Source organism: Carassius carassius, chromosome 17 (assembly GCF_963082965.1).
Source record: "Carassius carassius chromosome 17, fCarCar2.1, whole genome shotgun sequence".
Taxonomy (NCBI): Eukaryota; Metazoa; Chordata; class Actinopteri; order Cypriniformes; family Cyprinidae; genus Carassius; species Carassius carassius.
In genome coordinates, this window is record NC_081771.1 from 18,421,999 (window position 1) to 18,447,997 (window position 25,999).

The following is a 25,999-nucleotide window of genomic DNA, read 5'->3' on the forward strand; positions in this document are numbered from 1 at the left end:
GAAAGGCAGCAAGTCTTTCAAAAAGTGGTGTGTTTATTGCCGCAATTTGTTTTACAATGCTGTCTTTATTTAAACTGAAGCATTACATTTTTTTATTGTTTATTTTTTAATCAGGATTTATGTACATATTCATTCAGAGCATAAAGAAGTCTCAGAATTCTTAAATGAAATAATGTTACACTTGGGCTTCATTTAATCAACTAGTTTCATCAAATGGTAAATGGTGTATCAATATGCAGTACATAAATAAAAGACTTGTGGTGCTGCGTAAATTTATATATAGTGGTTTGTAGTCTCTTAATATCCTTTTTTTTAAGTGACGCACACATATCAGTGTGCAAAATAGTTTGTCAGTTCAGAATGCGAAGAATGATGCTTTTTTATTCTTTTTTTTTTTTTTTTTTTTTTTTTTAGCCAAAAACAGAACAGAGTGGCTATGTAGTTATAAATTAGTTATAAATAAGAAAAATGGAAAAAAAAAATTCTTCACATGAAGTTTTGGCTTGTTGTGTCGAATTACAATTGGAGGTAACAGGGACCATTTCTCACTATTAACTAGTAGTTTTTTAGCATGCCTATTATTAACATATTGGCTGTTTATTAGTACTTATAAAGCACATATTTTAAATGAACATATTCTACATTCCTAATCCTACCCAATACCTAAACTTAACTACTACCTTTTTAGCTATTAATAAACAGCAAAATAGGAGTTTATTGAGGCAAAAGTTGTAATTAATAGTTTGTTAATAGGAAGAATTAAACTTTACATTTAAGTGTGACCCAACTGGTTTGTGTATTAGCCTATAAATGACAAACAGGCATTGATGAATTGTGTAATATTTTAAAATTTGATATATTTTAATTAAATGGACACAAGAGTTTTGATTGTTGATGAAAAATGGGAAAAAAAATTATTATTTTAGTAATGTTTTTCTGTTGTTGAGCCATAGGCAGTCACTGAAAGAGCCGTATACAGTATGGCTGTGAGCCGTTGAGGGGGCACCTGTAAATATCTCAGGCTCACTGGAAATACATTGTGTACATAAATGTTAACACTATGAACACAAAATGAACACTAGAGGCAGTAAAACAGCTGTTATTCCTAACACAAATTTTTAATACAGAGGCAGATTATTAATGAATAAAGATTTCTTTTTGCACGGTTCATTTCGTTGCTTTGTCATGACCTCAAAACACTTTTACTGTAGTGCATGATTTGTAAACTAATAGCTACATTTACATGATAGTAAACTTGGTAGCTCATAGTAAACCTGCTTGGTACAGCTTTGTTCTTCTGTTACAGAGTGCTCTGGTACGAGTCGCATGAAACGTGAGTTACGACTCTCCACAAAAGAGCTCAAAGTCTAAAAACAGCATGGTTGCTTGAGCAAATGCATTTTTAGGAAATGCCAGCTTTTGTTAACTCTAACAGTTAGGTTTAGACTAGGGTTAAACATGTTTCTGTCATGACAACTCTTGGAATGATTGGCATGGTAATGTGAATCACTTCATAGCAGATCTGTGCATCTATAGCTCTAGTCATATATTTGAATGTTGAGCAGTGAGCAACGAGCTCATTGGCTACCAATACAGGAAATAACCAATCAGCTGTGACATGTGATAATGATGTAATTATGTCAGTTTCATGCCAGAACTCTGTATGTAATACAGGCATTTTAAACTCGATAGAGCATTAACCTTTTAGTGAAACTTACTGGACATTTAATTTCCAAACTTCTGTGATAAGACAACATCCAACATATTAAAACATTGCCACTGTCCCGTTTAACTATTCCAGAGAAAATTCAACCCGCTATTCAGTGCCAATCAATGGACATTTCATTTTAAAAGTGCCATAAAAAGGTACTACAAGCAACACAGTATTATTCTGAAAATCAGTGCACACATGCATTTTTTTTTGTTACTGGACAGTTTTATAAGCCTGCAGCTACAATGGAGTGGCTTTTAGCGCCTCTTGTAAATGATTCTGAAAAGTGCAGAGAAATGTACTCAGAGCAACGTATTTCATATTTTGCAGAAATGGCAGTCACATTTTTCTAATGAGCCTGGCTTGACATTTCTATTTAATTCTAAAGTATTCTAAAGTAAATTTATTTGGTTGTGCTCAGTGGCTCAGGAAGCTGAAGGCTCCATTGAGTCCCATTCAAAATCCAGGTGTTTTCTTGGAATCTTCTGTACACAAAATATTGTAATTATTAAAATAGTTTATTTAGCTCAACAATTTTTAATACAGCCTAAAACTGACATGAAAATTAAAATCCTCCCAACAATCTCTGTAAAATTTGTTTAAAAACACCATTAAAAATAATAAAATGAGGATGTCCAATGTGCATTGTAGAGCTGATTTGCTCTTAAGGCATGGTAAGGATGACAGTAAGTGCTGTTTGAGGGGTGGCTTGGTCCTGCTTAGGCTGCTGTCCTGCATGCAGATTGCGGACGTCAGTGTGAGACGGGGAGTGTGGAGGGAGAGTATGACCCAGTGTTAATGGGAAGCAGATGCTTTGCCAAGCGCGAATGAGCTGTGAATGAGGTGAGAATGAAGAGGCCCAAAGACCTGCTGTGACCCTCCAACTTGAGCATCCACCAATGATTTCTCATGCACAGATACAGTACTGTACTGTACATACCAGGCTCCGGTTTGTTAAAAAATGTTAGGGTGCGTCACCTCTATAAATTATTCCTGAGTATAAATTATTAATTTACTATAAGAAGAACAGAGAACTCAACGTGTGTTACTAGTGGCCCAGAGTACCTTATTGATGTGGTAGGTTAAATCTGGTTACAGACGCGCCCATAGCGGTATTCCCAGACTGAGAGACAGTTCCACAGACAGACCTGTCAGGGCTGTCAGGTGTAAGGCATCATTACATTGAGTGACTCTGAGGGTGATCTATACATTTGCTTAAGGCGAGCTCAAAGCAAGAATCGTGGGGATAAGACGTATGCTATCTGAATGACATGTATCAATGCAGATGAAGAGACAGTGCTAGTTTAACTGTAAACACTTGACAACTAGTGCCAATATAAATATCTAGATAATATTATGCTGGTTAAAACATCAAGCCTGGTAATACTAATGAGAATTTACCAATGAAGCTTAAATGCATTGAAAGTGCAAACTCATCATAGCAGTATTTATTTATTTTTTAAAGAAATTATACAAGAAATACAAATATGTTTTCCTGTATTTCTGAAAGAGAGCGAGAGAGAGAGAGAGAGAGAAACCCTAAGATTATATATTTATCAAAATAAGAATTCTGCTTTATTAAGGAATAAAAAACATTCTTTTTATAAAATAAAAAATATGTTTAATCCCATTTGAATTTAGTTACCATTTATTGTTTAAAGTGGTTAATATACAGTATATATATAAAAAATGTTAAATATATGTTAAATATATAAAACATCTAATTGAACGCATTGCTTCTTTTATACTAGGTAAAGAAAATATAATACAAATGTAATCTAATAATATTGTCTTTAGTACAGTGACCATGAAATCCAATCATTTAATTTCGAAAACAGCATATGTTATCTTTATGTGTTTATTACACACAATAATATACCATATAAAGCTGCTTTTATATTTTTGGAAGTGAGTCCCTCACATGGCAATCATCATGACCTGGGCCCGGTTCCCCGATAACGGTCACTCTTAGCGCGCTAAGAAGACATCGAAAGATATATCTTACCAAAGTTGTTGATGTTTCTAAGTGTGTTCCCCGAAGTGTCCCTTAGGAAGCTTCTTAGCACGCTGCCTCTTACGTCCGACGTTACAAGAGCGCTGTCCAAAGTCAGGGTGCTGAATTAGTTTGCATCGATTGCTCATAAATCGATTTTCCACTTTACATGAAGGTGCATTACAGTGTTAAGAAAGACAACACGTTCTATGCAAATGAAACATTCCTCAAATTATTACAGTAACATTTATTTTAACATAGTTTAAGTTATCAGTAGAATATAGACTATAAATTAAATTATCAAATGGTCAGTAATATGTTCACAAGATAGGCTATGTTGTGACGGCTAGACGAACCGGGTATCCCTCGCTAATCATCCACCCTCCTTATCCCGTTGTGCCGCTTTTTGACATTGGTTTAACGACTTATGAAAATTATATAATACACTTTTATATTAATGGTAAGGTACTTTACAATCAGAATTGATTGGCAAGCAGCTGCAGTTACTTCTGTTTAATGCGGTATTGATTGCAATTGGTTTATGTGAGAGAGAGAGAATTAGATACAAAATATGCTGGGGAAGCAACGTAAACAAGGGCACCAAGCTTCTCGTCAGGGAACTTGAAGTTTTGCTGGACCTTGCCACCAAGTCGAAGATCACACTCCTATGGTCCACTATAACCTGCATGTTTATGGTCGCGTATCCCTTTCGCGATATTTCCTCCCGATCAATCACTGATGGATTGGCGATAGGGATGAGTGTGCCATCCACCAGGATGTAATCCCCGGCATGGCGCAGAAGGGCGCTGGTGACTGTGTGGACACACCTCCACACCGAGGTCTTGATTAGGCTGTAGCCCTCTCCCACGACCTCGATGAATCTCTCTGTAGCAAAATAAATAAATAAATAAATAAATAATAATAATAATTAAAAAAAAAAACGTAGCCCTGGGCTTCAGGGCTTAAAGCAGAATTCCGCCGCGTTAGCCTGGCCAGCGCAGGTCTGGGAAGGTCCAGATGCTCCACAATGAGTTGTCTTGGGAGGGGATTTTTTTAAATATAGCCACGTCAGGCAAAATGTCAAAAGGGCTTAAGTTTTCCCGAATAAAAAAACTGACATGGACTAAACGGCTCAGAGTCCGGCTCCGTCTTTGATTCAATACAAGGACATGTTGGATCGCTGCCATAGTTGGTCGCTTACTGGACACCACCATGCTTACCTATTTAAAGATCTTAGCCATTTAGAGCCAAATTGTTTGCCAGATTTTAACTATCAAAAAAATGATTGCCAATTCGCTTTAATTACATTACGAAAAAGCCTAGGCTAATTACTACCTTATTAGTTCTGTAACCACATAAAGTCAACTTCATAAATAGGCCTGTATCCATTGCGAACATAATTTATTATGAGTCTTAAAAAATAACAGAAAATCTTTGTTGAGCCACAAAATTGTCAACATACCATAGTTTGACTTGTACTTCGCTGCGCTGGTTTCTAAAGACTGTACAGTAGCGTCATGAGCTCAAATAACTCTAAGAGAGAGCTACGAATGGTCCAGACCTACCTTACGAAAGTGTGACTTACAGAAGATATACTTAGCGTACGAACGTGTCGGGAACCGTGCCATAAGGTTAAGAGAGAGGTTAAGGAATAGGTTAAGAACTACTTAGCGATAAGAATGTTTTGGGGAACCGGGCCCTGGTGATTTGAGAGTAAAAGTTTTGAAAAGCCCTGATTTAAAGCCACTTGACCAAATTATTAAATGAGATTGAGATACCTATTCAAAAACCTAAATTAAAAAAATAAAATGCACATGCAACAGATTTGCAATGACTGGAACTGGGTTGCGTAAGAAAGTGGATCGGTAATTAAATCTCATGAGACTACAGAAAACCGGCCCACTACAGTAGAGTTAAATGATGCTCATTTATAAGTGCCACATTAACCCAGAGATAAAGCCAGGATGTAATTCATTCAGCTTATTTTTGTAGGAAATGCAAGCACTAAGCATCTCAGACATGGTCAGGCATTGTGAAAGGCTCTTGTCTATCATTAGGTAACCTTTTAGCATTATAGGAAGTTTTTGTCCTAATTTACGTGTGACAGAGCAGGTTTGCTATAATCACACCACCCTTGAGGGGTAGCAGGTTAAATTGAGTTGAAAATGAGATTTTAGCAGTCGCTGGTTTGATAGCAGGGAGCAGAACTTTGGTGCTGTTCTTTGTTAATGGAGTGAGAGCACTAGAGGATTTAGTGTTAGTGTGTGGAGCAGGTGGAGAACAGCATCCTTTACATGATCAGACATGAAGTCAATTAGATGTGTTAGGAAGGAAGAAAAGCATATGAATGCAAGGAACAGAGCAGGGGGTGAAACAAGTCTGATGGCTAAAATGGAGGTCAGCAGAGGCAAAGTCAAAATAAGATTCATCGTAAATGGAAATGTAGGGGAGGGAGGCTGGAGACCTTGAAGAGATAGAAAAAACTGTAATTGTATGGTCCCAACAGTTGATTTTAGAGTGTAAATGGAATACAATCTGAACTGCTTGTATCACCCAAACAGATGATCATAAATGGCTTTAAAATTTGAGATGAGCTGTGTAGAAATTATTGAATGAAGTTCTAAGAAATGCAGAAAAGTAAAGATCAATGCAACATCGCAATTAATAGATACGATTTTAAGATTAAAAAGTTTAAAAAAAGTTTAATATTAATTTGTCTCAAAACAAAACAAAAATTTTCTTTTACAATCTTAAATATATTAACTATTACATTAAGGGTAAGTAAAAATCAAACAGAATGTAAACACACACACACACACACACACACACACACACACATATAAGAAATATAAATACAAATATATATATATATTTTTTTTATATTTTTTGTTAAAGGCTCTAAAATGTCCTGTGGTATATAGTAACAAAAAGTAATACAAAATGTTTTATCATCTTAGTGACTATTTTCCATATCATTTAATATATATTTATTATTTATTTATGGTTTTGGGGGAGTCACACTACATGGCTTTGATTGGGTTCAATGGCTTTTGTTTTTGAATGTATGTATGTATATTTGTATTTGTCAAAATATGTGAATTTGAATCCACATTCAATTCTTGGTTTATTTAATTATAAATTCTCAGGTAAAGTTTACTTTGAAATACTCTTTTAAGTTAAGTTTTTTGAATTGTATACCTTTTTCAAATTTCAGAGCAATGTTTGCATTAAGTCATTTAAATATTATTACAATTCATTGGTGAAGTACTTTACTAATACTGATAATGTTCAGTAAAAAAATCTAAGCATAAGACAATAACATTCACAGGCAACATTTTACATACTTATATTCAGTGTCTGAATTCTTTTTATTTATTTATTAATTATTCTTTAATTAAGTTAATTTTAAGGAGGAAACCTGCTCACATATTCAGGTGACAGATTAGGTCCATCTACACTTTCTTTATTTCTGTAGGTACAAATATGTAGAACATCTTTTGCGTGCATCATCTCTGTGTACAAACTACAATCTCACTCACTCTCTGCATTCTGACTGTTAGCTCTATTCCCAGAGGAGGGCCATTCGACTGCATAGCATACTAGCAGGCTTGTTAATAATATATTGATGAAGAGGTGCTTCTGTTGATTAGGTAGCGGCCACTCTCATAATGGGACCTTGGAAGGAGGCCAAGTAAACCTCAGGTTAAATAAGCTTTTGTTACAATAAAAGACTGTGAGAGACCCCCTTGCCCTGGGAGATGTAAATGACTTTGGTTGAAGACACAAGTGGAATATATATATATATATATATATATATATATATATATATATATAATTGGTCTAAAGAAAAGGAAAAGCGGGGTTTCATTTCACGCCTTGCTCTTGGATCACTGAATAAAAGGAAAGTACATTAGCAGCTGTTAAAGGAAGCAGAAGCTATTGTTGCCGCATCAAAATTGCTGTCAGTGAGCATGTGACAGCAGCATGGTGAGAATATCTTTTATTTTCCTCCCTCTGCCGTACTATAACAGCAACTGCTTTTACAAAAGTCTTGCAGTTACATTTGTAGCATCATCACCTAAAAAATGCAAAATGAAACAAACAGTGCTGCCAGTGTGTGTTGCAGAAACAAGCCAAAGCTTGTAAAACACATGAAGCATCATTCTGGAGAGAATAGCACTGCTAAGGAGATCCTTTGTTTACCTGTATTAGCATTGCAAACCTGCCTTCTCAACTGGCTTTCAAAACAACTGCAAACAGAACAATAGATGGGTTTTAAGTCAGGTCAAATGTATTTATATAACACAACATTTGAAAACAAGCAATTTTGAACTGTACGACAAAACATAACACACAAAAGGAGAATACACATGCTCAAAGCCCAAAGTTACTACCTAAGTATTAAAGTTGGCTTAGAACAAGTTGATAGTGGAGGAGGACCTAACGGACATTGGTGGGCTAATCCATAACCTCAAGGCAGCGATGGAGAGTGCACTATTTGCCTTAAAATTTAAGCATGGCTGAGGGATAGTGAGGATCAGATAGTAGGCAGATCTAACAGACCTGTGGGTGTGATGGAAGCTGGTTAGATCAGAGAAATAATAAAGCATCATTCCTTGTATTGTTTAAAAGCTGGAATCAAACCCCAAAGTCTGAATTAGATTTTTAATAGCCGACAGGGCAGACATAATAACAAGTGGGACAAATTTGCAGTATATTTTCCAGATAAAATGGCAAAAGTGGCATGGTGAGATTGTCATAGCCATTTGGATCACATTTTAAAAACAACACCAATGATAAATGATCATTTTTGCATTAAAAAGGATTTTTCTTTAATTATTTTTCCATGTAATGAATTAATGAATTAATGAATTAGTTTAATTTGAATAGTTTTATGTAGTTGTTGATGTAAATACACTCAATTTCTATTAAAACATAAGCAAAATTAATTAATGTTTGAGTGGCATGTAAAACAATATTATTCATTTACTCCAATCTCTATTCCTCATTGTGTATAGCCAGATGTGTGCAGGTCTGACTGTAACAAGAATATGCCACAATAAATTGGAAAAAGGAAGTACTAGCAATCATTCCTTTCATAATCAGTGAACTATAACAAGAACACCTGCTCCAATCGGTCCTTGCTGCAGATGCACATCCAGCAAGAGTGAGTGTTTTTAAAGGGAAGAGGTAAAAATCATATCTTCCAATTTGCCCCGTGTATGTATACAAATGTGTCCTCACCTCATACAGCTGAATGAGATACTATGTGCTTAAAAACATAAAAATAAAAAAATAAAAAAATTCATACTGCATCTGCGAGGAAAGGTGGCATAAAATCACTCCTGACAGTTTTTCACCAATATTTTGGATCAGTCAAGTGGATGCTTATGTTTCAATGTCAAGGCTGGAGCTAACTCGATCATTTCAAAATTTCACGTAAACATGATTTTCCTGCATTGTCGACTTCTTGTCAGCTGATTTGAACCTTAAAATAAGTTTTATAATGAGCTGATTTTGATAGATTTCATTGTTGTGTTGAACAGCTCAAATCGAGGGGTAGAATGGAGGCGCAATGGAAGATTTTATTCTGTCAGTCTCATCCGTCTGCAAACACATTCATAAGCCAGCTTTCCACTGCTTACGTCAAACAGCAGGCTATAGACCAAAGTTATTCATGTCGAATGGAGAGTTGTGTGAAGTCTGGGAGAGTTCTAACTATCTAATTCACTCTTATGAAAGTCATACCCCAAACCTGCAGCCTCTAACCAAGAATAGCTAAGCATTCAAAAACTAAAGTAAAAACATTCATAGGAAATAACAGGGAACAATTATTTTTGGAGGCGAATGGGTTAACATAACTGAAATTTGTTTATTAATGTGTATTGTTTTCCTCTGCATGACGCACTGATTGTGAGAGATTTTCACCTGCTGTTAAAGTGTGTTTTGTTAGAAGAGTTGCACCAACGGAAGTAAACAGGTACCACATCATTCAACACATAAATGCGTCATCTCACCTCCGCACAGCTGTTTATCATTAATTATAATACTGTCATTGTCACTGTTTTTACTGTATGCAGTTGCCATGAATAAATAATAACATAAAAGTTCTGAACCGGAGTTGTTCAGAGTGGATTAGACTGAAGAAACGATCACTGCAAAAACTCTAGTCTTGTTCAATTAAGTCTGAATAACTATTGCAGCCTCTAAAGTTAAGGAGAGGGAGGGTGTTGTAATTGAAAGCTCCCTGATGTTTTAAGAAATCTCTTTTCTACTCATCTCCACTTGAAAAGGGGCAGTTCAGAATTTGTTGTCCCAAAGAAGGTTCTAAGAGACCTTCAAATCAAGTATGAACTTTCAAAGCGCTCTTCGATTGAAAACCAATGGGAAAGTCCTTACGCTTTCATCTCAGATGTTAAAGAAATTGATGAGGATCTTGAGCCAAGGCCTTTCGGATAAGTGAATATATTTAATTTCTTGAAAGAATCAAAGACTTGGTGTCTTTGGTCGTTGATGCCTGTTGGGACAAAACCATGAAGAAGCCTGCTCCCCCACTCCCCCATTCCCTGCTCCCTCCCACTGGCTGTCTCAAAACTAGGGTTCAAGAAGAGAAACAGGCCTCAAACCCTCTGCAGTACTTTAAGTTGATTTATTTATCAGGTCTCTCTGTCTATCTCGACTCTTGTGTGGAGGATGCCCTGGGGTTGATCTTCATGGTGTGGTTCCCCCACCCCACCCCAATCCATAGCCGTGGCATCAGATTTGGGGCCCACTGTTGGCTTTCATCAGGACAGCTCTTAAAGATTCACACTCATAAATGTTGAGTTCTCCACCAGGGCTCACTACCACCATTAGAAAGAGAACGCAGCAGCCCACATTCATCTATCTGGCCCTTCTTCCCAAGGCATTCTGCAGGAGGAGTGTCTTGCACCTCCTACCCATATGTCCGCAGATGTTTGTTTTTGCTCTGGGACACTGCACTGTCAGATCGCCAAGAGGGTGTTCAAACAGACCCCTTGAAACTGTGATTGCTTGCACATAGTTCTAGTAAGTTCTCATGGTGACCTTTGTTTATATGTAGACAGAAACATGTAGTGTGCAGGGCTGGGATCTAATAACATTCGGCCCACCAGTCCTCTGTGTATTAGCCAAATGATAGATCAGCCTCGACGCAAGCTCTTCTTTCTTAGCCAAAGCAATTCACAAACTCAAAAAATCCTTTTGTTGTTGGATCCAAAACGGCCTGTGTTGATAACATAAACTTTTATGGGGGTTGTTGTTTTTACGTATTTCCCTCTCTCCTCCTCACCATCTCTCGTTTCACCATGTTTACAACCCAGAGACTGACTGATAAAAAGAACATCTGGCTTTTGTGCATAGCTGAAATACTAACAATGTATTATAAATGATGATCTGTAAATCTGCCAAAACGCCCTCTTGTTCTAGCGTAGTCTTTCAGTGATTCTGCCATATAATGCATATTACTGTTCTGCTCTGCTGCCATAGCATAGAGACTCCTCCATCATTTATTCATGTGGTATCACTGCAGCAAACATATGTATTGGCATAATTTAGACCAGAAGGCAGCTAGGTCTCGCCTGGCCAGAAAAATGCATACATAATTACCCTGAAATCACTCTGAGACTCACACAAGAAACATTAAAATCATAAAAAAGCAGATGGGTTTTTAAGAGATACGTAACACCTGAATTCTGTGGAGAATAACACCTTACGGTGACTGAGATAAAGGATAACACCTTTTAAAACGGCCATATTGTTTTCTGATTATTAAAATAATGTGTATTATCTATGATAATTACTTCTTAGCGCCAAACATATGGTTCTGTTGTGTTGACTTCAGCATGGGTTTGCTTCTTTATTTGCAGACAATTATCTTCATTTAACATTCAAAGGCTTATAATGCTGAATTTCAAAATGTGTTAATATTGTTTTTTTTTAAACCCTCTTGTATCTGTAAGATTACATTATTGTGTTTCATGCAAAAAAAAATTTTTCAGAAATAAATTACATATGGTTTAAGGTAACAGTTTACAATAATGTTCTATTTTTAACATTTTTCTATTTTTTTTCTTAAAATTTTCTTCTTCTTCAACAAAGCAACAGAGTCGAGATGAATAGCTCATGCAGAAATCAAATCCATATCTGGCCAGGTCGTGCTCTGTGTGGACACCATCTACCTCCTCACGACAAGTTATGATAAAATCATGTAAAAAGATTTTTCTGACTGTGAGAAGATGCCAGCAAGCCTACCCAGAATTCAGTGGGTGTTTGGAAGTGTCCAGCAATGTCAGTTCCTGCTGAGGGGTTTTCTTCTTCCTCTTTTCTCTTGCCCTCATGATAGTACTGCAAACGGAGAGATGTCCGGAACATCAAAGCAATTGTAGTTTCAATTTTTTTCTGTTTCTCATTTGGAGATGGCGACAGAAAAGATAACCAGTGAGAGCTGAGGAGATGTGATAGTCCCATACCTAATTATCCCCACATGGCTGGCAGGTTGACTGGCTGGCAGTGTTGCCATCTTGAGGCACGAATGTTCCGGCTAGGCTAAGTGAGGCAAGGATGTCGTAGTTGCTGAATGTTGGTCACTGTCATACTTGTTTGTTCTTTCATCCAGTCTTCCCTGGCTTGTCTGTCCCCCTGGTGTCAGAATGCTGTTTGAACGACCTTCACAGGCCAGTAGGTCTACTGCGCTTTAATTCTCCTTCTCATTAACAGTCCTCCCTTTAAATAGGAATACAACACTAAAAAGTGAAATTAGGAAGTAGTTCCCCTGCAAAGTTAATTAAAATCTGTAATTTTGCACACAATTTCTGTATATACTACATGTTTTTGTGTCTATTAAGAATATCTTAGGTTTAGTGTAGCAAATTATGATATATCATATGAGTATGATGCTACATTTACCGAAATTGTAAATAAGAAAATCAACAAAAATATTTCACTAATCGTTGTTTTAACACAAAAAAAAACATATACAGTGGGTTGCCGAATAGTATTTCAAACTGAATTAAATTTTATGCCATGAAAGGAATACAATCACAATTATCTTAAACAATAGAAATACAGCATAATCTCTGGTTTTCTGTTACTATTACTATTATCATTTTAACTTTTCATTTTATTTTTTTTTACAAATGGGAAACTCAAATGTATACATTTCCCGCTTCTTTAAAAAACATGCAAAAGAATGGCAAACTCATAATTTCATAACATGATTATTCACATTAGCATTATACTCGCAACTGTCAGAAGCACAAATCAGTTAAAAATGTATAAACAATGTATAAGATGTCAGGAACAAAAGCAGTCAACCTATAAAATTACATGTCATTCATTTTTGACATAAAATTCTAAATTGATACATTCTTGCTAGATATCATTTATATTAAGTTATACAATAAATGCTTATAAATCACACCCCAATACTGCAGTTATGTATGGTTGTTGTAACCTGATGCATCATAATAAAGGCCTTGGAGGAATACTGTGACACCAACACACACACACACACACACACACACACACAATGATAGCTTTACTGTCGCTGCAAAGCTCCAACCATTTCAGTACATGACTAGGAAGAAAGCCAAGGCCCAATGCAAACAAAAGCTCATTGAAGATGAAATGTATGCGACATTCCACAGACAGCTGAACAAACGCAGTGACTTAGAAAATGTGCCTAAGAGCGTGCTTTACTTACACTCTTTAAACAATCAATCGTGTGAATTATTAAAATATCGTCAAAAATAAATTGTTCAATAAATAACTGCTTTGCCAAGCCCCAATTATGCATTTTAGCAGTGTTTCTCCACCACGTTTGTTCTCTGCCCTGGGATAAAGAGGAATGCTTATCCGTATGAAAAAAGAAAAAGAGTGCATTTGAATGCCTTTGAAAGCAATTACTGGATATGAATCCATGCTAAGCCAAACAGCAATGTGCAGCATCCTCATTAAACAGAGGCACGCTAATCTCTTATTAACCATTAATTGAGAACGTCAGCGCTATCAAACCACATGAACTTCCCCTTTTACTCTCAACACAAACAAATGACAAATTTCATTCTGCTAGGGCTAGAAAAGCGGCATGACTATTCCAACAAAACGTCTCAAGGTTACGAATGTAACCCTGGTTCCTTGAAGGAACGAGACGCTGCGTCAAGCGCTTTGGGGAACATCCCTGACGAGACCGACTCTGAATATCGTGTGCAATCTGTCCAACGGAAGGCCGTGACATCACGGGCGGGGTGACGTAGCGACCAGGAAGCTATAAAAGCATGTGCCGTGCAGCTGGCGAGAGAACAGAAGAGCCCAGAGTGGCTCGCATGTCAAGGTCTTAAATTCTGACAAATGTAGAGGGCGTGGACCACCCCGCAGCGTTGCAGATGTCCAAGAGGGACACACCTGCTGAGAAGGCCTTAGAGGCCGCCATACCCCGAGTAGAGTGAGCCTTGGCTCCCAAAGGAAGGGGAAGACCAGAGGACTCATAAGAGACGTTGATAGCCTTAGGGTCTTAGACGACTTAGGGTCTGCTTGGAGGCAGGAGAACCCTTTTTAGGAGGACCGTGGCAAACAAGCAATTGGTCGGATTTTCTCCACAGGGCAGCTCTGTGGACGTATGCGTCCAGTGCTCGCAATGGACACATACAATTTAGCTTTTCCTGGTCTGGCTCCCGAAAGGGAGGAGGACAAAAGGCCTGCAGTACGATAGGTTGTGGTGTAACAAAGGGAACCTTCGGAACATAACCCGCTCGAGGGTATAAGAATGCTTTGGCCATACCAGGGGCAAAGTCTAGATAAGTAGGGGCCACCGAAAGGGCCTGAAGATCTCCAACTCTCTTTAGTGAGGTGATTGCCAGTAACAGGGCAGATTTAAGTGTCAGATGTCTATCTGAGATATCTTGTATTGGCTTGAATGGAGCTTTACAAAGAGCCTCTAAAACCACAACCAAATCCCAGGGGGGAACAGGGGATCGTACTGGAGATCTCAGCCTCAGCGCACCGCGGAGGAAACGTGTAACTAGGGGGTGTCTACCCACTGACTGATCATTGAAAGGGACATGGTAAGCAGCTATGGCCGCCACGTACACCTTTAAGGTGGAGTGGGTTAACCCCGCAGAGAGCCTAGCTTGTAGAAACTCCAGAACTGTACCAACTGGGCAGTTAACAGGGTCAAGCTGGCGGTCTCTGCACCATGAAGTGAAGAGTTTCCACTTCAGGGCGTACAGTTTCCTCGTAGAGGAAGCTCTGGATTGGAGGAGGGTCTCAACAACCTCAGTTGAGAGACCGGATTCTATGAGCTGTGCCTCCTCAGGGGCCACACCCACAGTTTCCACAGCTCCGGGCGAGGGTGAATTATCGTGGCCTGCGCCTGTGAGAGTAGGTCTGTCCTGATCGGTATCTCCCACGGAGAGCCGTCGAGGAGCGAGACTAGATCTGCGAACCATACTCGGCCCGGCCAGAACGGGGCTACTAATAACAGACGGACCCCGTCCCGGCGTACTCTCGCCAGAACTCCCGGGAGCAGAGCGATAGGGGGAAATGCGTACAGACGAAGCCTCGGCCAGGTCTGTACCATAGCGTCCAGTCCCAGAGGAGCTGGATGAACTAGAGAGAACCAGAGGGGACATTGCGATGTCTCCTGAGTCGCAAAGAGGTCCATCTGGGCTGTACCAAACACTCTCCATATCTGTTTCACCACCTCGGGGTGAAGTTTCCATTCCCCGGGCCTCGGCCCCTGCCTCGACAGTATGTCTGCTCCCACATTCAATCTCCCAGGAATATAGACTACTCTGAGCGAGAGGAGTTTGCCCTGGGACCACAGAAGGATCTGGTGTGCCAGCTTGTACAAGGGGCGTGAACGCAGACCCCCCTGGTGATTGATATAAGAGACCACTGATGTGTTGTCGGTGCGCACCAACACATGGTGACCTCTCAGGTCTGGGAGGAAATGTTTCAATACTCGATAGACTGCTAGCATTTCTAGGCAATTGATGTGCCATGTCAGATGGCGACCATTCCACAGACCGCGGGCAGGGTGGCCACTCATGATCACACCCCAACCGGTGAATGCAGTAGCCTTTTTCTATTGTATGCAGGACCCACTGACATACATTTGGCAGTAGTTTCCACGCTGCTAAATAATCTACTAAGGGAATCAGTCTCTCGAGACTGACCTCTGGTGTAAGAGGCCTCCGGAGGGGCGGCGAGCATCCCAGCTCCGCTATGCTCGCGGGTGGAAATAACTGGGAGTAGCGCTCGCTGGAGGCCGCTGCGCCATGAAACTCTGGCAGGGTTGGCAGACCGACCTCCTGAGGGCACTGAGGTGAGGCGGGCACCGTATAATAAGGTGGACCGCGCTCTACCCCAGTAGGGGCTACCCTCAGGATTCTTAAGTCACTGGCGTCAGGATCTTTTTGTCGAGGACTTCCGGGCCTCGATAACTGTTCTTAAATCGGGCTTTTTAGATTTGGAAGTCCCCGACTCAGAGCGTTGCTGAGGCCCTCGGTCCCGTCGTGGGGGAGCACGAGTGGCGACACTCTGTTTTTGCTCTTCCCTATATGAGGAGCCGGCATGTGGCGTGGTAATCTCCCACCCAGATGCACCACGAGAGCGACGAGGGAGGAAATTCTGGAACGCCGCCGCCTGCTTTCGTGCCTGCTGGAACCTGTCGACGACAGTATTGACTGTGTTGCTGAACAGGCCAGAAGGCTGAAGCGGGGCGTCCAGTAGGCAGACCCTGTCTCTTTCTCTGATTTCTGACAGGGTCAGCCATAAATGCCTCTCCGCGGCCACCAATGCTGCCATAGACCGCCCAATCGCGCAAGCTGTCTCTTTAGTGGCGCGGAGAGAGAGATCAGCGGTCTTTCTAAGTTCTTTGATATCTTCAGACTTAATCCCCTCCCCCTCGTCGATATCTCCCAGCAGGTCAGCCTGATAAGCTTGTAGGACTGCCATAGTGTGAAGGCAAGCCCCAGCCTGACCTGCTGCCACATAACCTTCACCACCAGCGATGATGTAACTCTAAGAGGCTTGGTGGGCAACGTCGGAGCCTTTAGAGACGATGCCGCCCCGGGCGACAGATAGCCCGCGAGCGTCTGTTTGACCCGTGGCACCGCTCTATAACCCCGCTCTCCCAGCCCCATCACGTTGCCATAATATAGTGAATTGGGGCCAAAGAGGCAGGTCGAATAAGGATGATTCCATGATCTCGATATCTCATCGTGGAGATCGGGAAAAAATGGTAGGTTCCGACGTGGAGGTGGTTGCCTCGGCCGCAGAAAGCGTTCATCTAACTTGCTTCTCTGCGGCTCAGAATGTTTTTCAGCAGGCCATTCGATTTTTAATTTATCGACTGCGCGTGTAACCACCTCCAAAAGCTCCTCATATTGGGGCGACAGGGGTAGCGAATCCCCAGCAACAGTCTCCACATCGACCTCCTCGGAGGAAGAGAGGTGAAGAACTGATCCCTCACCCCGGGGAGAAGAAACCGACGAGCGTGCTTCCGAACCCAGGGTTTTGGCGCCGGATCTGGCAGATGAGGAAGGAGATAAGGACTGGCCCGTCTCCATTCCCTCTGACAGATCCACCTGCGAACCCCACGAGTGCAGCAGCCGTTCTGCCTCGGCAGAAGTGGGGCCAGCACCGCGGGGAACGCTGGTGAAGGCTCCCTCCTCGAAGAGAGCCCTCCGGGATCGAAGCGTCCGCATTGGCAATCGATCACAATGCGGACAGTCGGCCCCCTCGAGAGCCAACTCAGCTTGCTTCGATCCCAGGCAAGCCACGCACAAATTGTGTGTAACCCCACTCGTAATGTAGCGAGGGGAGGGAGGAACACACAATCTGTAACGTGGCTTGGAATCGCCCTTAATATGTTTGGTCTTGGCCTTAACTTTAGGCATATTGAGCTGTTCTAGCGATCTTTTAATGCTTGAGAGACAGACAACAATAAATAGGACCAACGGGACAGACTTTTGACATGCACACACAGAGCGCTTGCCGACAGACGCGAAGCTGAAGCCAGCTGCACGGCACATGCTTTTATAGCTTCCTGGTCGCTACGTCACCCCACCCGTTACGTCACGCCCTTCCATTGGACAGATTGCACACGATATTCAGAGTCGGTCTCGTCAGGGACGTTCCCCAAAGCGCTTGACGCAGCTCGAGTTCCTGAAAAGGAACAATATGCACCAAATGATTAGCATAATACTTGTAATCATTTCAGAATAGCTGAAGCAAGATAGTTAGGTTGTTGTGGAAGCGTTACCACAATGTTGTTTTGACTATCTGAGGCCTGTGTTCACGCTTTTGCCAGCGAGGGCTGCTCAAAGTTGGATACCCCCAGAGCCTGCCAAGCTTTGAGTGAGGGAATGGACCAGTTCCTCTGGTCTTTACATGTGATCTGCTTGATTTTAATGAGGCTGCCAAGACCCCCTGTGATGTGACTGGGAGTAACAGTGGGGGCCTGGAGTCCTTCGAGAAAGGCAAGGAAAGAAAACAAAAGAGTGCCGGCATTATTTTGGTGTTAAAACCCACCCCCTCCTCCACATTCGGCTGCTCTTCGAAGGTAAATGTTTTATTAAGCAGGTTCAGGGGTTCACAGTGGACATAAGGGAGTGTGTCAATCATGTAAGAAATATTAGATGTGGAACTAAGGTGTACAGTGGGCCCCTTTGCTTATTAGATATGTCAAGCAAGCATACTAAATTCAAGGGTTTTTTTTTTTTTTTTTTTTTTTTTACACACTACGTATTGGAATGTTTTAATTAAATGTAAATGCACATGCCCTTGTAGAGTAATAGTGCCATTATGGAGAAATTATAAGAAATTGTTTTTTAGGCTATAGTGTTATGAAGTATTTCTGACATCTTTTAATACTCATAGATTAGCAAAAAGCTATTCTGATGGTTAGTTTGTGTTGTATTTTTAATATAAAAGCCAGTTTGCATCTCCCAGGTGTACATTTGTGCTTGAATCTCTGGGTTTTAATTAGCAGTGTTTGTCATAAGATCAAGTGCTAATAGGCACATTTAATGAAGGGTTTCACAGGTAACGCATTTTCATTTGAACATCTGTATTTGTTTTTTTCTTCAAGTGATGTTTAGTCTTAATAGAAAATAAATAGAGAGGTATCATCCACATATAGAAGTTTTTTGGGAGTTAATTTTGGCAGGGAACTCATTTGTAACAAGCACTGTCCTCCATCCACAACAGAATTTAAAACACTAGGTTTCATACTCTTGCTGACTTTGTAAGATAATACTTGGGCATTCAATACTAAATGACTGAGGATCACAGACCAACTGACTTTTCAAGTTGTTCTGAAAACAACAAACTCATGGAGAAACGTTTGCCTCATTGCTGGAGATGCATGACAAATGAAAAGAATATGTGCTCTAAATTCAGCTCAACATGTTTGATATCCTCAAACTGGATGGAAATTAAAGTCTGAAGCTAAACAATCAGAGTATGTGCCCATCATACACTGCACTTTTCTGTGAAATCTGTCAACTCCGACAGCCTGAGATCTGCACACTGACTTTCAGCAACTAGCATCAACTCACCCAGACTGCAAATCAGGGCACAAATCTATGTGTTTCCTAGAGAAAACAAAAAACAAAACAAAAAACATAGCATATTAGCATTTTGTAAACAAATAATTGTTCTTTTAAAAAAGCGGTTGGTTGTTTTAACTGAGAGGACAACTAAACATTATATTAAGCATTACTGTTGCTCATTCGTTATTATATGAGAAGTCTGTCTCTTTTTGGTGTCTCTGCTAATTTCTCCTTCTGTATGATCAAACTATGAATTTTATGAATTTTATTTTATTTTATTTTGTTTTATTTTATAACCTATAACACATTTTCTATTGGGTTCCCACCTTATTAAACTTATTTGTTTTTCTAAAGATGAGCATTATTTCTTATCCAGCCTAAAACCAAATGCAATGCAGCATTTCTGTTACTACCCTGCAAAACATTGATTTCCAAATATGCTTTTGCTGCATACATAAACCATACAATGTTCACCGCTTCATTCCACTTAAAAAGTCAAAGAACGGGATAAAGCTCTTTGATGGTGTCGGAATTGTCTCGGCAGGTCGATGGCTCCTCCGGACCCCCTGTGGAATATGTAATTAGACTTCATCCCACGTTGAGGGCAAGAATAATACACGATGTCTTTCTGGGGGGCAGGAGGTGATAAAATTATAATACATCTCTTTAAATTCTACCCCATGCAAAGGAAAGATGAGATTTATTCTGCAAGGCCGAATAGGGATGAGTGTATATGTGTCTGTGTGGACCGCCAGGCCTTCATAGCAATTAGGCCATGAAGAGAGTGAATGAGAGGGAGAGAAAGAAAGACGGAAAAGACAGGCATCAGGAAAAGGCAAGCGCAGCATCCTCAATCGCCCTGTGCGATGCCTTCATTCCTCCTGCTAATGGGCTCCATCATCATTCCTGGGCATGTACAACCAGAAGCCCCTGAAACTCATTCTAATGCGGCCTGTTAATGTGCTGCTCAGGCGGAGTTAACAACCTCTCATGTATTCAGAGAGTGGCTGAAAACACACACTTACACACACACATCAACATTCCGCAATGTATGCCCGGCATCTGTTCTAGTCACGGTGCCTTTTTAAGAATTAGGGCCACTTTAAGACTTCCCACACTTGGTTTCTGTGCCTGAAAGACCTTGATTTGCTGGAGTATTTAGTGTAATACTGGTGCTGTTTGACCATCCAGCGGTGACATTTACTAGGATTAGGACGACTACATGAACATTTTTTAACATTTAGATTTTAATCATTGTTGCATTTCATTCAAATGTTAATCAAAACAAGGCTCATATCTGGCAATTTTAAATTTTTAATAATTTTAAATGTGTTTCTATCTATTACTACTTGAAGTTAATTTAATGTCTCCACTAAGAATGTCCACTAACAGTGTAGCTATATACATGCAGGATATTATTTTCCTGAAAAAACTGTTCCACCACAGCACTTTGTAGAGGTAATCAGTATTATTTTAGTATTATTCATATACTATTATAGTATTTATGAACATTTTAATTAGCTTTTATTTCAGTGATCTTCACTATTGGTGGGAATTTTTTTTAAAGAGTTATGTTATAGCCCTGCTTGTTTTTAATGTTTTTATGAAATATCTGTATTGACTGCATGATCGTATGATAGTTTACTGCGATGCGAGTAAAGCTAATGTAAATTTGCCAAATTTTTCAGTTTTTATTTCTCTTTGCACAACACAGTTCTCAATCTCAATCATGCTTTTCATTAGTGCTTTCTCATTAAAAGAAAAAAAAAAAAACACCAACAACATAAATATTGTGTTTTATTGTAGTTTTTAAAAATCACATTAACTAGGATAGATAAAAAAGTATAAACAGCATATAAAAGGAAGCAAAAATAAATTATGAAGGCATGTTAAATATGTTCAAAACAGTTTAAAGGTTAACTAATTTATACAACTATAAGTATGTATACACTTTTATGTGCCCTGGACATAAAAGTGCCTAAAGTTGAGGAAACACCCATAGCTGTCCAGAAAGACATTGCTCATAACTTTAGGTCACAGACACCTCATGTTGCACAGCTCACTTCACTTTTCAACCTTGGCAGCAAAATCTATCACCTGTATGTTAAGATGTTCTTCACAATATTCTGAAGCTAGAGTGCACTGAGCATTTGGCTGTCTGGACCATCCCACTGCACACATAATGAAATGGGATGAATCACTGCCTTTCTCTATCCATCTGACCCCCACTGTCTCCCTCGATCCCTCGTTCAATCGCTCAGCCATGGCTAGAGCACACATGACAGCCTGACCAGCAGCAGTGTTTACCCAGAACCACCCCCTTCCTTCCCAGGTGGAAGAATAGGAGGAGTGAAAGTACTTTTAAAGTGACGTATCTTCAAGAACACGCGGACATGGCCTGATATGGGCTCGGCAGGCTCTGGAGAGTAAGATGGCATTTAAGAGTAGCCAAAAACAATGGGAAAGCAGTGTTTTAATGTCTGACCGGCGTCCTCTAAACATGGCTTTTCCATCTGAGAGCTTCTGCGCGCTGAGTCAAGTGCACTAAATGTGCATGAAAGAGCTGAAGCCCCTCAGGAACACACTGTCTGATACCCACAAGAATCAACTGGCCTTTAAATCCAGCACTCTGCTGAGCAGAAGAAAAGTGAGCCCTTAAAGCACTTTGTGCCAGCTCTTTAACATGCCGAAGGCACTGACAGACAAACTGCACTGTGGCTGGGTCTGAATAATGGAACTTGCTCTGTGTTATCATGTTGTGTGTTACATTCCTTCATTTCATTTTTCCCCCCTTTGTCAACATTCTTTTCCCCTTAGCGTCCGTTCTCAAAATAGATTCACAAAGCTTTGTTAAAAAAAACACTCTTGTTTGCATTGTTGTGCATCTTCTGCTGCAGATGTGTTGATTTATATTGGTGGGAATATAACAGTGTTTTTTTTTTTTTTTTTGTGAGGTCACATAGCATGGATGGATGCCATTTAACATGGAGTGACAGCAGGGGTTTGACCTTTTGGTCTTGGTTGCAATTTGTGGAAGCGTTATTCACTTTTGTAAGCTTATGAAATGCACATGGCAAAGCAGGTGTTTGTTTTTTTGTTTTTTTTAATCAATGGCTATGTGTGTAATATGCAATTCAGCTATGATTCTATGCTTCTAGAAGCATCATTTTATAATGCTTAAAGACATTATTTATTTTTATTTGTGTTAAGCAAAATTGATAAAGCAAGCAAAACAATAATTTCAAATGAATAATATTATGTGTAGGACTCCTGGACTTTTGTTAAATTTTTTAATATAATGCATTTTATTAATATGTTATCCATGTTTGTATCCAAATAAAATTAATAAATCAAATATTATTTTATTTTATTTTTTTGGTCAATTTAACCTTTTCTATAATGTTATCTGTGCTGAAATAAAAATTATTTAACTTTTTCATTTTTTAAATTATTATTATTATTTTACTTAAAACTATTTTGACATTTAGAAAATATTAATCTGAAGGACTACAGCTTTTTTTTTATGCAGTTGAACCCATTGTACAATCCATGTATTTTCTATCCATTGTGCATGCAAATCAATAGTAAACAGCTGAGCGAGTGATACATCGTTACCTACAAACGAGATAAGTGTGTACAGATTTTTATGTGTGGCAATACACTCTTAAAAAATAAAGGTGCTTCACGATGCCATAGATAGAAGAACCTTTTTGTCTAAATGGGTCCATAAAGAACTTTTAACATCTGAAGAACTTTCTTGTTTCACAAAAGGTTCTTTGTGGTGAAAAAAGGTTCTTCAGATTATGAAAAGGTAAGAAAGAGATGGTTCTTTATAGAACCTTTGACTGAATGGTTCTTTGTGGAACCAAAAATGGTTCTTCTATGGCATCGCTGTGAAGAACCTTTTAAGCACCTTTATTTTTTAGAGTGTAAGTCAAAAGTGGACATTCTGTATGTATCTGCTGCATTGTGACAGCTTTTATGCAGAATAAAATCATGGAATGTCCTGTATGCTAGTGCATTCTGATTTAATTCTCCAGGAATTGCAGCACTCTCAGAACGACGGCTTAATTTTACAGTCGTGTAATATTAAAATTGAAAATACCAATTGATTAACTTCAATTCTTCCCTGATCTTCACTGATTGGTCCTCGCAATTGAGAAAACAAATATTTTCCAGTGAGTGGCATTTCGGTTGTGAAGCACGTGTTCTGCAGCTCTGTTTCTACATCCTGTCACATTAATCATTCAAAGCACTCAATATAAATATTAAAACTAATAGCTTCACTATTCAGCTATTACTCCATCATTCCCTGAAATCATCATTAAACATTCAGAGCCTTTTAGAAAATTTACACACTTGAATTTGATGGCAGGGAGAGGAGGCTGTCAGAGCGAGAGGCCCTGGAAGCTTAAATAATAGTGGAAAGCTGTTTATGGAACATGCTTTATTTATTCATCATCTCTGAGTAAAGGCTTCAACTTAGAGAGAAAGAGAGTAAAGAGAAAGACAGAAAGTAGAGGAACTGGGGGATTCAGAAAGAGATACAGGCAGGAAGAGAGAGACTGAGGAAAAGGCTGAGAGAGAAAAATCAAAGCAGAGCTATCAAGGAAAAATGCTGAAACATAACTCTTCCCACACTGTTGAAGGGTAGCAGGAAAGTAAAAGTGATAGACATGCTCTACAAGAATCCCTGTACAAGGTCAATCAATGGAAGGACTGGGGGGCCAGGAGCAGCTAATGGATTGTGAGAAGGCACCTACAGTTATTGTTAATTTTTTAAACTACCTACAGCAGTTGAGATGGCAATAAATCAATGAGGACTTATTGGGGGGATCAATTATACATACTTTAAAGCATTTAATGACACATAATGAAGAGGTCCCAGGATGGCTGGCTGCACAACAGCGAGCAACATTTTCAGAAATGCGTTAAGGATGATTGCTCTGACAGTGCTGCTAATGCAACTGATGGAAAATGTTTCCCTTTATAAAGTACATCGATGATTAAGAAATGACCAGCTGCTATAATGTGCCCAGTTGGGCCTCTTAAAAACCAACCAAATAAACAAAAAATAGAAACAAATATCTTCTAAATGTTTTTCTCAATGCAGGAGGAAGCAAATCGTTTCCACATCCTCCCTTGAGATGGTCCTTTATTCTCTTTCTCGAAAATGGCCCAATAATGAAAAATGAAAACGTAAAAATTTTCTAAAGCTCATTATAGGGATAGCCTCAGGCTTTCCCCTGTGGCACTAATCTAGATGCATTGAGCTCAAAACAATGTTTAAGTAGAGCCACAGCACATTAAAAGCGTCTGAGTAAACCTGTCCCCCCTCTCTGTGCCCAGTGCCTCTCAGAGCCCATGACCCAGCCCTCCCATGTATTTAAGCTTTTTGTGGCTGTAGGGGATGTTTATGTTTAATGGATGACTCTTTATACAGTACTGTCTACTACAACGCTACCACTATAACCATTGCACTACAACACTTAGCAGCTCATTTGCAATATTTAAACAATTATCCTCCATCTGTCTGGGACTCAAGGATGGTGTTTTTCCATAAACACATATTTAGTCTAAATTAGTATATCTTAACTGGTGGGTCACAGCTCAAAATTCCAATAAAATGTGCATAGTTAAGGATAGGATAGGCTCAGCAACTTTTAAAATGGAGGACAGAATGCTTCCCACACTTAAAAATAAAGGTTCAAAATATAATTTTAGCAGCAGTAAAAGGTTCTCAGAGCAATGCCATACAATAACCATTTTGGGTTCATCAAAGAACCTTTCAGCGAATAGCTCTTTAGATTTTTTTTTCTTAGTGTAAAGAACATTTTAATTATCTGAATAACCTCTTGTGCATTTAAAAATTCCATCAATGTTAAAGGTTCTTGAGAACCATAGATGCTAATAAAGAATGTTTTTTTGTAAAGTAAAATTACTTGAATCAGATTTGTAGATCTGTAGATAGATTTGTAAATCTGTAGTTGTAGATATTTAGATAGATATTGGAGTACATTTGAGAAAATACTGTTTCAGTTTTCTACTTAAAAATCGACCATTTAATTCAGTGTTAATTTTTCTAATTGTATGTGTGAAAGTTAATAACCATTTGTTTGTAATTGTGTGTGAAATTTAATAGTAATCTCTGAGTGAAAATAGTTTTTATCAGAGTGCATTTTTATAGAAATTCTTCTAACACTTGGTAGAATCAACCAAAATTGTGCAGACACCTACATGTCAGGTTGTCACATAACTTCATCTGCAAAATATGAACTATGCAAAGTAAAACAACAACAAATGAAACATAGTTTAATTGCAATGCGTGATAAGTTGAACACAATTTGTTCCCTATCTCTTGGTCACTATGAGTTATGTTGTGGCGACATATGGGGTCTTACTTAGGTGCCTGAATCCTCTCTGATTAAGAGAAAATGGCAATGAAATTTGGCTGGTGGATTTTGCATACCTGAGCCACTCCCCGTGCATATGTGTATATATAGGCAATGGTTACATCCACTCATCTGATTTTTGCTTCGGAGCAAAAATGAACACAATTCGACATTCACAAGGCGAATTCTCACTGCTGCTGGAAGAAGTGGCTGTTCTGATTGGCATTATAGCACAATCAGTCTGTTAATTTAATGATTCCCCTAGGTGCCTTATCTAAAAGAGCAGTTTCCAATCATGGATGGCTCGCGTCTTTTTAAAGACGCCATG